Below are 12311 nucleotides of genomic sequence, written 5' to 3'. Positions count from 1 at the left end.
ACTCTGAAGACCGCTCAATGACGACATGCAATAGGCAACACCCACTATTGGGGACCTCGCGAGGACGTCCTCGTCCATCACGTGCAATTATATGATAGATAGAATAGATGTTTGATATTTAAGAGACATTTTGTTTTGCAATTGTTCTTCGCGGTCGTATGTGATCGATATCAAATGGATCATGGCGAAAGTTCGCACCGCCTCGACGGGGGGTATGTAATACTAAGCATAGATCAATTATGGTAATGGAGTCGGAAACTTGGCAAGCCCCAGGTTAGCACATGGTGTCACTACCTATACACCGGAGCAGGGCCGGACCTAGCACATTTGGCGCCCTAGGGGCTGGGCCTGGGCCTAGGCAAGCTTCATCACTGCGCCCCCACAAAACAATCATTTTTTTCTGAGGTAAACTTAACCTAACGTTACCAACTAACTCTAACATTCCACCACACTGGCTAGCTCGCTACACCAAAACTAACGTTGTTATTATTGCTAAATTTTCTATTTCATGACACAACGAAAATTACGCAAATTGCTGAACTTGCGATATGTTTTGCTAAAAATAGCCTTATGTGAACACCTAAAGCCGAGGTGGCACCTCTTAAAGACCGACCGACCGTTTTAGATTTTTGGCAAATTTTCCCTTATGGTCGATTTTTTTTAATGTCAAAATATTGGTTGCTTGCAGATATAGAGGGGGCGCAAAGCTGTGTACAGTAAGCAAAAAAAAATAAAATTTTTATCTTTTTGTGTGCAGTTTTTGGCGCCCCCCTCTGGGTGGCGCCCTAGGCGCCTAGGTGTGTGTGTGTGTGTGTGAGAGAGAGAGAGAGAGAGAGAGAGAGAGAGTGAGAGAGAGAGAGAGAGATTGATTGATTGATTGATTGATTATTAACAGATTGCAGAATGGGTACAATACATACACACAATTGTTAAGGGGATGCAGACCAAAGACTTTCATCTTGTTTACATCAGGGTCCCCAATTTTCAATTCATAATGACATTTATGACATACACAACATACAGATATACAGATATATATCATGACATTTATGACACACACATGACATACAGATACTGTTACATTTATGACATACAAGATATACAAATATACAGTACTGTTTAAAACAGAGATCCTAACAGAAAATATATACATTAGAGGGGGAGGAAACTGTACATTGGGAGGGAGTTGGGTTGGACATTTACGGGGGCCAGTTTAGAATTGCAGCCTCCCGTAGGTGGTCTTTGAAGGTGGGTAGGGATTCACATTATTTTACGGCTGTGGGTAGGGCGTTCCACATTGTTGTGGCATAATTGCGAAACGTGTTTAGAGAGAATGAAATGGGCATATCAATACTTCTTGTTTAGAGCGTATCAACCAGAGCAAGCCAACCCCCCACCCCCTCCTAATAGACAGTCTCCTCCCCACCGTATGTATATATTTTCTCCCACCCGCCCACCCCCTCCTAATGTACAGTCTCCTCCCCATCATATGTATATATTTTCTGTTAGGATCTCTGGGTAACAGTACTGTGTATTTTCATAGTTCAAGTTCAAGTTTCTTTATTAGTTGTCATACAGAAATACAGAATACTTTTGCATGAAATGCTTCTTTCTGTTTTGCTCCTGAGAGTGTGCTATATAAAATAAAAATATAGTATAAAATAAGTATAATATAAGTATAAAATAGAAAGTCAAGTATGTAAACAAGTGTAAACAACAAAAAAATTCAATATACATATATACAGTATATGTACAGTATATACAATGCAGAGTAGAGAAGGTAACTGAGTTACAGCAATATACAGTACAGTGTAGAAATGGTGAGGTATAGCTTAGCTTGTGGTGCCACCTTGTGGTGGTGAGGTGCAATGAGGTATGAGATTGATGTGCAAATCTCCTTACCAATCAATATAAAGTGTGTTAGTGTCTAAAGTGGGTAAAGTGGGTGCTACAGTGTGTTGTTTATTTAAAGTGAGTGTGTGCGTGTGGATGTGTGTGCTGTGGGTGTATTTGATGGTTTGTTATTGTTCATTGAGCATCCTGATGGCCTGGGGACAGAAGCTCCTTCTGAGTCTCTCTGTGCTTGCCATGAGACTCCGGTATCGCTTGCCTGACCGCAGCAGTTCAAAGAGGCAGTTGTTTGGGTGGCTGGGGTCTTTGATTATTCTCTTAGCCTTACCCATGCAGCGCTTGTTGTAAATGTCTTGGAGAGTGGGAAGCCCCCCTCCAATTGTGCGTTCGGCTGAACGGGCCACTCTCTGTAGTCTGCTACGGTCTTGTGCAGTGCTATTCCCAAACCAGGAGGTGATATTGCCAGTCAGGGTGCTCTCTATTGTGCATGAGTAGAAGTTCTTGAGGATCTTCTGACTCACTTGGAACTTCCTTAGGCGCCTAAGGAAGTAGAGGCGTTGTCGTGCCTTCTTGATAACACTGTCAGTGGCTGCGTTTACATGGACAGTTTATTCACAGTCACCATGTAACCGCAGTCAATGTGTGTGGTCCATGTCAAGTCCTCAGATATGTGGACTCCGAGGTACTTAAAACTATTCACTCTCTCAACCGGTGCCCCGTCGATGCTGAGGGGGCTGTAGTCCCTGACCCCCAACCTCCTAAAGTCCACAATCATCTCCTTTGTTTTGCTGACGTTCAGGGAGAGGCTGTTCTCTTGACACCATCCCACTAGAACAGTGGTCCCCAAACTACGGTCCGCAGGCCGGATCCGGCCCGCCTCCACATTTGGCCCGGCCCCCTAGAGCCCCGGAGCTTAAAAAAAAATATATATATATATATATATTTTTTTTTTTATTTATTTTTTTTTTATAAAGATGGCAGCATCCCCATTGTCTGTGCTGAATGTTTGTTAGTGTTTGATATTTTTTGTTGGTCTTTACTACTTTTAAACATCCATTTTTAGTAAGTAGTAGATTTCATTTGATCCTATAATTTTTTCATTCATCGATTTGTGGACTTTTTTTTTAGTGTCCTTAAAGGCGCCTTATAAATAAAATGCATTATTATTATTATTATTATTATTATTATTATTATTATTATTATTATTATTATTATTATTATTATTATTATTATTATTATTATTATTATTATTATTATTATTATCATCCAGGAGGGAAAAGACACTTTGGATAGTAGGGACTGTATCTCTGCCTGTCCTGACCAGGAAACACTTTGCAACTGTGATCTCCTCTGGCAGTAGTTGGATATTGTAATGTGTGGCGAGGGGTTGCAGCAATTCCACTGAGAGAAACTGGTCTGAGGCTGGATAACATGCCTGTATGCCTCTCATAAGTTGTTCTCCAAATCATGAGAACCTGCTCTCAAGCTCTTGCAGCATTCTGTTGAGGACTGGATAAAACGGTCTCTGTCTCAGCTGATCTCCTGAGCTGAGGTCTGAGCTTGTGCCACAAGATGACTCAACTACATACTCGTCCATCCTTTTCTGCTTCCTCCTTTGGCTGGTAGTATGTTCCTCAATCCCAAGGCCATTATGGCCTTGTCCTGTCATACATGTCCACTGCCATCTCTGAGGTGCGATAACCTTTGAGTTACTCAGTGAGTTGAGTTACTGTGCTTTTAAATAGTACAGAGCTAGAGCTAGGTGGTTCTGTAGGTACTGTATATTTATTTCATAAATAGTGTTATTTATTTCATTAATAGTGTTATTATTTATTTCCTGACTTTTTTTTCTGTGAAGATCCCGGAAAGGGTTATTAATATTTGGTTATGTGTGGCTTTCTGGAAAACAATAAATGTTTATGTTTAGGCACCCCTGCGATCGTCACACTTTTTCTGTTACAAACTGACCCCGGCCCCCACCAGAGAAGGGAAAAGTTATGTGGCCCTCACAGGAAAAAGTTTGGGGACCCCTGCGCTAGAACCTTTACCTCTTCCAGGTAGGCCCTCTCGTCGTTTGCAGAGATCAGGCCCACCACTACTGTGTCGTCAGCAAATTTGATGATTGTGTTGTTGTCATAGTTCAAGCCCAGGTCCCTGAGTTTGGCTATGAGTTTGGAGGGGACTATGGTATTGAATGCTGAGCTGTAGTCGATGAATAGCATTCTCACATAGTTCCCCTGCCTCTTGTCCAGGTGTGATGCTGCTGTAAATGGTAAATGGTAAATGGCTGCTTTTTTATATAGCGCTTTTATCCAAAGCGCTTTACAATTTGTTACTTACATATTACCCATTCACACACTGACGGCGGAAGCAACCATGCAAGGTGCCAACCTGCTCATCGGGAGCAATTAGGGGTTAAGTGTCTTGCTCAAGGACACATCGACACGCTGCCCAGGAGGAGCGGGAATCAAACCGGGAACCTCCGGATTGCCAGACGACTGCTCTACCTCCTGAGCCACTGTCGCCCCCTGTGTGCAGCACATGGGCTATGGCGTCCTCCGTGGACCTGTTGGGGCGATATGCAAATTGCAGGGGGTCCAGGTTGATGGGGAGGGAGGAACAGATAGCCCTTCACTAGCTTCTCAAACCACTTCATGGCTATGGAGGTGAGAGCTACAGGGCGGTAGTCGTTGAGGCAAGCGGGCTTGGATTTTTTGGGTACAGGGATAATGGTGGACTTCTTCAGACAGGTGGGGATGACAGCCTGTTCTAAGGACAGGTTAAATATGTCAGTGAATACCGGGGCCAGTTGGTCAGCACAGACTTTTAGGACGCGGCCGGGGATATCGTATATGTCACAAATGTAACAGTACTATATACCTGTATGTCATGTATGTCCCTATGTCATAAATGACATGATGTTATGTATGTTGTGTATGTCATAAATGTCACTATGAATTGAAAATGGGGGACCCTGATGTAAACAAGACAAACAATTGTGTGTATTGAGCCGTACTGTATTGTACCCATTCTGCAATCTGTTAAATAAAGTTTTCATTCATTCATTCATTACATTCATTCATTCATTCATTCATTCATTCATTCAGCATGTCTCCTCCATTCGTTTTATTTTAGCAACAAAACCAATACATTTGTCTTTGCAAACGAATTACTGGCAGACTGACCTTATAAGCAAACAACCCCCATGCATGGCTCTATCAACTGGATTATGATAATGTGCATGATGCTACTTTTATTAATGTTGCACAGGCAATTCACTTAAAGGGGCACTTCACCAAAAAAACAATGCTGATTTATTTTGCACATAATAATAATACACTTTTTTGATATTATAATTTGTATAGCACCTTTCATACAATAATTCACAGCAGTAAAAAAAAAAAGACAGGCATAAAATGAGCACATAATTGGCAGATCAAGAGCATTGTATAAAGTGGTGACTGAAATATAGACAGCAGCAAAATAGACAAAGTCAAGGTAAGAAGTTTGCCTTTGAGAACCAATGGTTCTCGAGCCGTAACGGCACATGGGGCAGGAGCCTATCTCCTGTTTCCGTAGCGTGAGGCAGCTTGATGTACAAGTACACCCCTTGGACATGACGCTAGTATGTCGCAAGGACTTCCCCCCAAACCAACCCTTGATGCTGAGTGTCAAGCAGGGAGGCTATGGGTACCATTTTTTTTAAATAGTCTTTGGTATGACTCGGCCGGGGCTTGAACTCCCAGCCTCCCGAACTCAGGGTGGACACTCTACCCACGAGGCCACTGAGGTAAGACATAGAACATTAAATCACATCGTTTTTATATTAGGATCTAACATCATAATAGGCCTCTTTGTTTGGTTTGATTATCACTGATACACGTAATATAAAAATTATCTCACACACATCCAAAAACTCTAAACAGTTTTGCACATATTTATTTACAACACATGTGAGGTTTTGGTCCGCTCCCTGCCACACGCTCCGTTCCTTTAAGGTACTATGTGATTAATGCATTCCCCGCCACGCGCTCCGTTCCTTTAAGGCGAGACACTGCAGGTGAATAGTCAAATATACTTTTTTTGTTGATTTTGAGATTTTGTTATATTTTGCTTCCTAAACATGTCTTCTATGAAACTAGTGACAATAAAACGTCAATAACACACATTTAGTTGTTTATTTTACATCATTTTGCCTTATTGCATCCATAAATGTGCACATATTTAATGGGGAAGTGCCTCATTTGCATATATAAACATAAATTTCAGAAAACTTGCAATATATTTTTTCTTAGTTTATATGTACATAACAAATTGGGAAAGTTTCATAGTGATATCTATTCAAATATTTTTTGCCTATTAGGGGGTACTACACTGTTTGTAGCCTGTGTGTAGTTCTGTTCAGTTCAATAACATCATTATTATTATTATTCAGTTATCAGGCATGTGTTTAGGTTGTCTATTACTAATGGTTTGATTAGGTATTGTGTTTGTAAATATCTGTTTAAAAAAAAAGTATGGCATTTTACAATACAGAACTTTGAAGGCGTTTTCCCAAAAATGAGTTTTAAGAGTTTTTCCTCATACTCTGAGCCAGAAATCTCCACTTCGGTAGCACTCACATACACCAAACCTTCCAGTTCTATTCATATCTATGTTCTGAAGGTATTTACAGAAGGGTTTGTTGATATCGCATTCATACCCTGATTTATATCACATTTTATTCCTAAAAACATGGCGAAATATGGAATTTTACCATAAAAATGGACTGAATGGAGTATTTTCTGATTTATGGAGTGATAAAAAGAGATATCCAAAATCCCCTCTGTAATAACCTTTGGCTCTAATATGTCAACAAAATGAAACTATAATTTTGAAAATGGCTTTATCCAATGTTCAGATTTCTGTCCTGGAATTATATGCAAATTAGTGCATATTTAAGTAGATCATGCCTCATTTGCATATTTAAACATACAATTTCAGAAAACTTGTAATACAAAAAAGTATTGTCTTAATATAAGTAATCAACTGGGGAAGTTTCATTGTGATATCTATTAGTTAATTCTTTTACCCTATTCACCTGCAGTGTCTCCCCTTAAGGTGCCGTGTTTGATTGGTGCTTTCCCCGCCACACGCTTTTGGAGCAAGTATCAATCTCATCCCGCAGCTGTCACAGCTTGTAATTAGCGCCCCTGAAGGCTTTATATGCTCAGACCCCCTTACTATCGATGTTGGGTCGTTCTGAATTACACCTGCATATACCTGCCTTCCCCGTCGCTGTTCCTGTCTTTTTGCTCTCCAGGATCTTTTGTGGAGAACTGCTGTGGAGAACCTGGTTCCCCGTTCGGAGCTACGCCTCGTTATCTGCCCGCTTCTCGCGTTGCGCTCTGGTGAGTTTTTGGAAACTGTCTTTTGGATTATCAGTTTTTTGTGTGTTTGGTGAACACCGAAGAGATCCCGTTTTTGTTTGTACCAGGACTCACCTAATTTTGTGTTAGATTAACACTGAAGATACCGTATTGTTTTTTCTCTGGACTCAGCTAAACTTGTGTGTGGTACACCGAAGATCAAGTCACTTGGATTTATACTGGATCAGTCACCTCCCTGCCTCTGTGTGTTCGTTGGGCTAACTCTGATTTCTCTCTCTCTCCGTTTCCACCGGGAGTGAAAGCTGGGAGTATCTGCAGAGCCGCTTCAACGTCACTAGCCAATTCCTCACCACTACCTACTGGGAGTATCTGCAGAGCCGCAACATCTTCACATGCCAGATTCCCCGTTTGTTCGATTGCTGTACTTCATTCCATCTTGTGACTCTGTAAATAAATACGCCCTTGCTTTGGCTAACTCTGAACTTCCTCTCTGTGCCGTTGCATTTGAGGTCGGTTACAAACCATAACAACACAAGGATTACATGTCCTGAATGACATCACTGGTGGCCACATTCAAACTCATAAATATGTGAAAAACTGAGTTTTTGGATGTGTGTGAGATTATGTGCAAAATAAATCAGCATTGTCTTTTATTTTTTATTTTTTGCTCCTTTAATAAATTGTGAAAAACACCTGTCCTATATGACACTACATTAGTACGTTTTAATCATTAAATGTGTCCATATTGTTATCGATATTGGTATTGGCCCTGGTATTACTTGGTATTGTATCAAATCCAAAATGTGTGGTATTAGTGTTGTCACGATATCAAGATCTTCTAGATCTTCTTGTGATGTTTTGAGTATAGGCTGCACTTCTTCACTTATAATAGAAAAATGCATCACTGGACACTTATAAATGGCCTTACTCCCGCCTACGTGCAAGTCACGCGGGTGGCGGGTTTGGTAGACGGCATGAAGGAGGGCATGCCACAGCTTGATAGGCCGATGGCGGCGCTCCTTTGTCCTGAGGTGGTGTGGGAGCCGTTACGGAAGCCGGTTCCCCAAGGGAAATCTGCGAGGCGGTTGGCATTTTGGAGCGACCAGTCATTTATCACCGGAACACAATCTCTAGCTGCCACTTCTAACATCGCGCAGCTGGCGAGATTCATGTCCGGGATATTGACGGGGGGCACGGAGCTGACTGATTTACAGCATGGTCAGCTCGCCCAGTCGGCAGGAGCCATCCTGCATCTGATTCAGCCGCAGGCTATAGAAGTGCGCGCCCTGGCCACTCTGATCCAGCGCCACCTTTGGCTGGAGCAGGCGCGTGTGCCGGAGAAGAAGAGGACTCCCCTTCTGACGGCACCCCTCTCCAAGGCTGGACTATTCGGGTCGGCACTGCAGCTGATGACCTCAACCTGCAGGGAGATGCAGGAGGAGCGCTCCGTGCTCCAACCTCATTTCCCCCCGCCCGATGTTGCCGGTGGAGTCAGACGGCCGCCGCGTTGTCGAGGTTCCTCCGCCGTGGCCGCCGCTGCTACCACCGCCACTGCTGGACCTTTGGCGAAGAAGGCCAGGAGGAGAGAGGGCGCCTCCGCCACTGCAGCCGGCCCATCTACGCCCGGAGGTGACGTAGGGATCGTCGAGACCAGCCCGCCGATCGTTTACCGTCCCTCCGGGGCTCCACGGGGTGGAAAGCCCCGAGCGGCTTGTGGCAGGCGTCGCTAATTTCATTGACTTTTTCCCTCTGTGGTCCCCCCCCTGTTCCCTTTCCGGCCCCTCTATGATTTTTGTTGGAAAATAAAGAGTCCCTCCTAAAGGGGGACTGTATTTTTTGTTAACAAACTGTGTGTTTATTCACCAAACATATGATAGGGATGCAACGTGTGAATCTTTCGCTAGTATGGGTTTGATAGGAGGGCTAGACGTTACTTTCATGTTAGAGCTTAAGCAAGGCCTGCAGCCTACACTCGGTTGAAAAAGGGTTTTTTCTGCCTCGACCTGAATCTCCACATAAAGGTAGAGGTTAGTTGTGTGCTCTGTTGCTTAAACAGTGATATTGAGCTGCAACACTATTGTGTTGGTTTGCAGTAATGCTCGTATGAAAACGTACCGCGGCTTAGTCGCTCTCTCTCTCTATCAGATTTTTCTGTGTCTTACAACATAGATACGGGTGTCGGGTTCACACACACACAACTTGGCCTTGCTATAAACCCTGTTCACAGATATGTCTGTGGCTAGCGTGCATTGGATTAGCTTGCGCTATTCATTGGCATTGCTACTGAAGGTATCATATGGCTGTTGTTGTTGTCATATGCGAGGGTTGGGCTTGCGAGGGGGTACCGGATAAACCCCTCCTTCCCTCTTCTGATTGGTCAGGGGGTTTCTGGGACTCTCTTTTCATTCGGTCAGGGTCAAGCTGTTAGGCAGCTTGGCACGGGGGGGGGGGGGGGGTTTCCCAGACTCCGCACCTATCACAGGCGATTGAGTCTTGGGTTTCCCCCCGTCATAGCAAACGTCACTAGGCACGTTTCTATTGGACGACGGCTTCCGTGAGTTTAGACCCGTATGTAGGGTCTGTTGTTGTCAAGTTGTCGGGGCAGAGCGTAGGAACTTACTGTTCTACTACGCTCGATATACGTGTAACTTGAGTCGGTTGGTCACATGACTCAATGTTACCGTGACTTTTCAATCTACGACTCACGTGGGAAGTCTCTCTGAGGAGTTCCGTCTCTCCTCTGTGGTGAGGGTGGCGGGATGTAAAGATGTAAACAATTTTTACCCTCGGCTGCGTCACGTGGGATTCATGTCAGTCGGTGTTTCTTTCTTTTTTAATAAAAAAGAGTGGAGAATATGAAGCACGACAACCTTCTTGAAAAAAATGCCGGGTCGGCCCGGGTGTCACGGGGTTAGGCGTTATGGAGACCCTTGTTGGGTACACATTGTACCTGGCACTATTATAAGGGGCTGGTTCTCCTTTCTTTCGCTCCTCTCTCACGCATGGCGAAGAGGGGGCTGTTGGGGTGGTTTCTGGACCTCCTCTGGTAACCCTGTGTGCTTCCCGAGCCGCCGGGCCCGGTCCGAAGTAATGTTTAGTTGAAACCGTAGGCCTGGGATAACCCTTTTTTCTTGAGGGGTTATAGGAACAACCACTGTATGTGGTACCAAGAGGGTGGTTGATTCTCTGGTGTGTTGGAGCAGAGTCAACTCCCGGGTTACCCGGTTGAGTGTGCCCCTGCACGTTCATGACGTCTGCCAATCGTGTCAGCCTTCTTTGCCTCGACCCCTCTGGGTGGGGGTTTTTGATGGAGGCTTTGTCATGGTGCGCAACAACGCCAGCATACGCCCCTTCCGCCGGGGGGGCTGTTTTCAGTTGACCCCTTTGGCGCCTGTCTCGTCCGCAGTGCTCCAGGCTCGGGTCTACAGCCTGCTGCCTGGTTTCCCCGGTGCGCTGCCTGCTTCCGTTGGTAAATCTTTTGAAAGCTTTACGGCCATGTTGACTGCCTGTGTTGCAGGGTCAGTGTGCCAGGCGGTGTACTAATGGGGGGAAAGGGCCCGCTCTTGGAGGGGCCCTGTCCGAATACACTGGCGATGTGGGGGGCGGTGTCACTAAGTGACCGCCTGGTGGGGTCTTGATGCCTGGCGTCATTGACCTCTCCGGGCCCCCCTTTTTCCAGGGGATCCAGTCCCTTCAGTGGGTCTGGGTCTTCCTTCGCGCTCCGCTGCTACGGCCTTGCCACGGGGTTGAGTTTGCTCTTGACCCCGTGATTTTGGGGGCAGTAACGAGGGTTGTTCCTTCCGTTCGTTCCCTGGTGGCATGCGGGTTGTGCGTGTGCGTAGTCCTGGGGTCAAGCCACGATCTGCTCACCCTGTGCGTTGAATTGCTTGAGTTCCTCTTCGCACGGTCGGATCCGTCTCCCTCCCGTCCTCCAATAGGGAGGGTATCCTCCATTAGGGAGGGTCGGGGGGCTCGGTCCTCCCCGGTCTGATGGTTGTGGGGGGCCTCAGCGGGGTACATTTGTCGAGCTTCTGGCTTCCACTCAGCTCCTCTTGTGCAGACTGACGCTGAGCGGAGCCAGAATGAAATAGAACGTAAGGTTATGAACTTATGTATATAACCAAGTTCTATGAATTCTGGTGACGCTCAGCGTCAGGACGCCACTGCGGCCCTTGATCTCACCTTGTGGTGAAAGTTTGGGAAGGAGGCGAGTAGGTGACCACACACCTGCTTATGAAGGTAAGCGGATAGGGGTGTGGCCAGACGAATGTTGGGATGTAAAGGTACATTGTGGAATTTTTTATTCAGTGCTCGTGCACGAAGTGAAGTGCGTGCAGACTGACGCTGAGCGTCACCAGAATTCATAGAACTTGGTTATATACATAACCTTACGGTTCTAGTTGTTGTGGCAATGTGAGTGTAGAAGTTCAGCCGGTCGTCAAGGACTACACCAAGGTTCTTGGCGGTCGGGGATGCGGCCATGGCTACATTCTCCACTGTGATGGAAAGGTCGGTCAGCGGGGAGGATTTGTCCGGCAGGTGGAGCAATTCTGTTTTTCTTAGGTTCCGTTTGAGGTGGTTGGTCGTCATCCAGGCGGAGATCCGCTTAGAGACATGGATATCTGAGGGAGGAAAGGAGAGGAGAAAGCATAACTTTTTTTCCACACCTTTCTAAAAGCTCTGTGAATGTATTATTCATATAGGGATGTTCGATATTGGCTTTTTTACCGATAACCGATATACCGATATTGTCCAACTCTTAATTTCCGATACCTATATCAACCGATACCGATATATGCAGGGTCCCCACCCCAAAAAAAACTGAATAATTTCAGGTAATTAACATTACATATCTCTTGTTGTGGAATTAACACAACATTATGCATATTTTTGACAATAAATTAAATAAGAATTTGTTCTTACTTGCTTGCCTGTGTAAATAAAGGTTAAATAAATGTAAAAATAAAAATAATTTCTTTTAAAACCGATACCGATATTTTCCGATATTACATTTGAATGCCAATATCGGCCGATAATATCGGACATCCCTAATTATTTATAATATTTTTAATTTTTAACGATTATTCTACA

Source organism: Notolepis coatsorum (assembly GCF_963971535.1).
Source record: "Notolepis coatsorum genome assembly, chromosome: 17".
Lineage (NCBI taxonomy): Eukaryota > Metazoa > Chordata > Actinopteri > Aulopiformes > Paralepididae > Notolepis > Notolepis coatsorum.
Note: the sequence above shows the minus strand (reverse complement) of the source record.